The sequence below is a fragment of the Terrapene carolina genome, unplaced genomic scaffold, assembly GCF_002925995.2.
Source record: "Terrapene carolina triunguis isolate 2854851 unplaced genomic scaffold, T_m_triunguis-2.0 Scaffold67, whole genome shotgun sequence".
Taxonomy (NCBI): domain Eukaryota; kingdom Metazoa; phylum Chordata; order Testudines; family Emydidae; genus Terrapene; species Terrapene triunguis.
Genome location: NW_020664418.1, coordinates 37,458,511 through 37,462,656, shown reverse-complemented (window position 1 = coordinate 37,462,656; position 4,146 = coordinate 37,458,511).

Sequence of the window (4,146 nt, the reverse complement as noted above, 5' to 3'; positions counted from 1 at the left end):
GGCCTGGTCTACACTAGGCTTTTATGTCGAATTTAGCGCCGTTATATCGAATTAACCCTGCACCCGTCCACACCACGAAGCCATTTAGTTCGACATAGAGCCCTCCTTAAATCGATTTCTGTAATCCTCCACAACGAGAGGAGTAGCGCTAAATTCGAAATGGCCATATCGAATTAGGCTAGGTGTGGATGGAAATCGACGGTAATAGCTCCGGGAGCTATCCCACAGTGCACCACTCTGTTGACGCTCTGGACAGCAGTCCGAGCTCGGATGCTCTGACCAGCCACACCCCGGGAAAATTTGAATTCCTTTTCCTGTCTGGGCAGTTTGAAGCGCAGTTTCTGTTTGGACACCGTGGCGAGCTCAGCAGCAGTGGCAGCAGTGGCAACGATGCAGAGCTCTCCAGCAGAGATGGCCGTGCAATCCAATAGAAAGAGGGCCCCAGCATGGACGGATCGGGAAGTCTTGGATCTCATCGCTGTGTGGGGAGATGAGTCCGTGCTTTCCGAGCTGCGCTCCAAAAGACGGAATGCAAAGACCTATGAGAAGATCTCTAAAGCCATGGCAGAGAGAGGCTACAGCCGGGATGCAACGCAGTGCCGCGTGAAAATCAAGGAGCTGAGACAAGGCTACCAGAAGACCAAAGAGGCAAACGGACGCTCCGGATCCCAGCCTCACACATCCCGTTTCTACGAGGCACTGCATTCCATCCTAGGTGCGGCCGCCACCACTACCCCACCCCTGACCGTGGACTCTGAGGATGGGATATTGTCCGCGGCCGGTTCCTCAGCGGACGGGGAAGAGGAGGAAGGAGATGAGGAGGACGAGGCAGTAGACAGCGCTTACAACGCTGATTTGCCCGACAGCCAGGAGCTCTTCATCACCCTGACAGAGATCCCCTACCAACCCTCCCCAGCCGTTACCCCAGACACAGATTCAGGGGAAGGATCAAGCAGTAAGTGTTTTAAATATCCAAACATTTATTTACAACATAACTGGCATATTTAAAATATTAACAGTAGCTAAAGTGCTTTAAAACATGTAAACATTTATTTGCAACAAAACAGGAAGATTGAAAATATTAACAGTGGGTAAAGTGCTTAAAAACATGTAAACAGGAAAGTCAAACAAAAGGGGAATCAGTGCAAAGTGTATCATGATTACTCCGTCTTTGGGCGCCTCAATATATAGTCCGAACCATTTTAAAAAAATCTCACAATGTCCGCTTCATGATTATAGTGCCCAAAACCCTGCAGTCATTTGTCCCTCCAAGGGCACCTAAGCCAAGAACTGGTCAATGTAACCGGGGATCGAGGCGACATCCTCCGGGGAGAACTCCTCATACACCTCCTGCAGGTGTTTTTCAAGCCTCATCAGCAGGTTCCTGGGCAGGGACAGCTTATTAGGCCCCCCGTGGTAGGACACGTTTCCCTGCCACAACGCCAGCAGGTACTCCGGGATCATGGCCTTGCACAGCAGTGCAGCAAATGGCCCCGGTTTCTGCAGGCTGTCCCGGAGCATCTTCTCCTTCTGGCTCTCGGAGACCTTCAGGAGGGTGATGTCAGGCATGACTCCCTGCTGTGAATTAGGTAGGGGAAAGTTAGTATTGGGACTGCTTGCCCGTCCCTTTACAGAACTGCAACCGCCGGTTTACAGCCACGCGGTTTACAGCCGCGAGGGGCTGGGACAGGGCCAGAGTTCATGCTTGCAGGATTGCTGCCAGCAGAGACTCGCATTGCTTTCTATGTGAAAGGAGGCCAGTGCCACTCTTAAAGTTTTAAGCGGCCACAAGTCTACGGCTTACCATGTTTGCCATCTAGACAAAGTCCGGTGTCCTGCCCTGCTCCTCAGCTCGCCACAGCAAGACCGCAGGCACTGTAGGCGAGGGCCGAAAATTCGACCTTGTCCTCAGTGCGCGTGTGATAGGTGCTCTGCATGGTCTTGTTCACAGAGAAAGACTATGTTCTCTGTTCACAGATACATTGCTCTGTCTCAGGAATTCACTCCCTTTTTCCAATTCCCACAGCCACATCTGCCCAGAGGCTAGCGCACATTAGGAGGAGGAAGAAGAGGACACGGGAAGACATGTTTGCTGAACTAATGGGATGCTCCCGAGCACAGGCAGCCCAGCAGACACAGTGGAGGGAGAACTTGTCCCAAATGCACCGGGCAAACATTGAACGGGAGGAGAGGTGGCGACAGGAGGACAGGCAGGCTACTCAAACGCTGCTTGGACTAATGAGGGAGCAAACGGACACGCTCCGCCGCCTTGTGGATGTTCTGCAGGACCGGAGGCAGGAGGAGAGAGCCCCGCTGCAGTCTCTCTGTAACTGCCCTGCCCCGCCACCAAGTCCCATACCCCCCTCACCCAAAGTCCAAACACGGAGGGGTGGAAGGGGCCGGGAAAAATTTCACTCCACCCCTGCGGACTGCTCTACCACTAGAAGGCTCTCATTCCCCAAAATTTGAAAAGTCCTTTCCTACCCGCCTCACACAAGACCCCGTCCAAGTTTCACCCCCCCGTTCCATGTGCGGTTGTTAATAAAGAATACGTTTCTGTTCATTTCTGTTTCCATCCTCTTCTTTTGGAGGGGAGTCTGTCTGAAGGGGGGGGGAAGGGGCTTGGTCATTGGACAGGACAGTCACCTTTAGCAGGGGGCAGGTGCAGCAGCAGGGCACATATACAGTGCAGTGACTAGTTATCCTGGTCAGTCTGGGAGGTGGTTTTCATGTTCTGTGTGGTGGGGGCGGTGGTGTTGCTCTGTGACTTGGTGGCGGGGGAGGGCAGTTACAGATCTTATGCAGCGGTCCTTACCCTGGATCACAGAGCCGCGCAGCAGGGGATCTGTAACCCTCCTCCCCCTGCAAGACAGTCACATAGCCGACACATACACGCAGTCCCGGCCAGGAGGGCTGGCAGGCTCCGTTGAAACAACCAGTCCACCATCGCGGAGCCTGTCATTCCTGGAGTTTAGAAGCATCATTTGCATCACAACCCTAAACCCGCTCCCCGCCACAGTCTGCGTCCCAGGTTTAAAACATTCCCGTGAAAACAGTAATAAAGACAACGGTGTCCATGAACAAAACAGAACAGATTTTATTTTTTGGGAAGGGGGTGAAGGGGGTATGTAATTGGAGAGGATAGTCGACGGCAACTGGGTAAAGAAACGGGGGCAAGTTCAGCTTCTGTGTCCACAAACTTAAAAGTCAATGGGTACCCTGCTCAGCCTTGAAACTGGCTTTCAAAGCCTCCCGGATGCACAGCGCGTCCCGCTGGGCTCTTCTAATCGCCCGGCTGTCTGGCTGGGCGTAATCAGCAGCCAGGCTATTTGCCTCAACCTCCCACCCCGCCATAAAGGTCTCCCCCTTGCTCTCACACAGATTGTGGAGCACACAGCAAGCTGCAATAACGATGGGGATATTGGTTTCGCTGAGATCACAGCGAGTGAGTAAGCTTCTCCATCTCCCCTTGAGACGGCCAAAAGCACACTCCACTACCATTCTGCACTTGCTCAGCCGGTAGTTGAACAGTTCTTTTTCTGTGTCCAGGGCGCCAGTATAGGGCTTCATGAGCCAGGGCATTAGCGGGTAGGCTGGGTCCCCGAGGATCACTGTAGGCATCTCCACATCCCCAACAGTTATCTTGTGGTCCGGGAAGTAAATACCTTCCTGCAGCCGTCTAAACAGACCAGAGTTCCTGAACACGCGAGCGTCATGAACCTTGCCCGGCCATCCGACGTAGATGTTTGTAAACCGTCCCCGATGGTCCACCAGTGCTTGCAGCACCATTGAAAAGTACCCCTTTCTATTGATGTACTGGCTGGCCTGGTGGCCCGGTCCCAGGATAGGGATGTGAGTCCCATCTATAGCCCCACCGCAGTTTGGGAATCCCATCGCAGCGAAGCCATCTATGATGGCCTGCGCGTTTCCCAGGGTCACTACCTTTGACAGCAGTACCTTGACGATTGCCTTGGCTACTTGCATGACAACAACCCCCACGGTAGATTTGCCCACGCCAAAGTGGTTCGCGACTGACCGGTAGCTGTCCGGCGTTGCAAGCTTCCAGAGGGCTATGGCCACTCGCTTCTGGACAGTCAGGGCTGCTCGCATGCGGGTGTCCTTGCGCTTCAGGGCAGGGGACAGCAA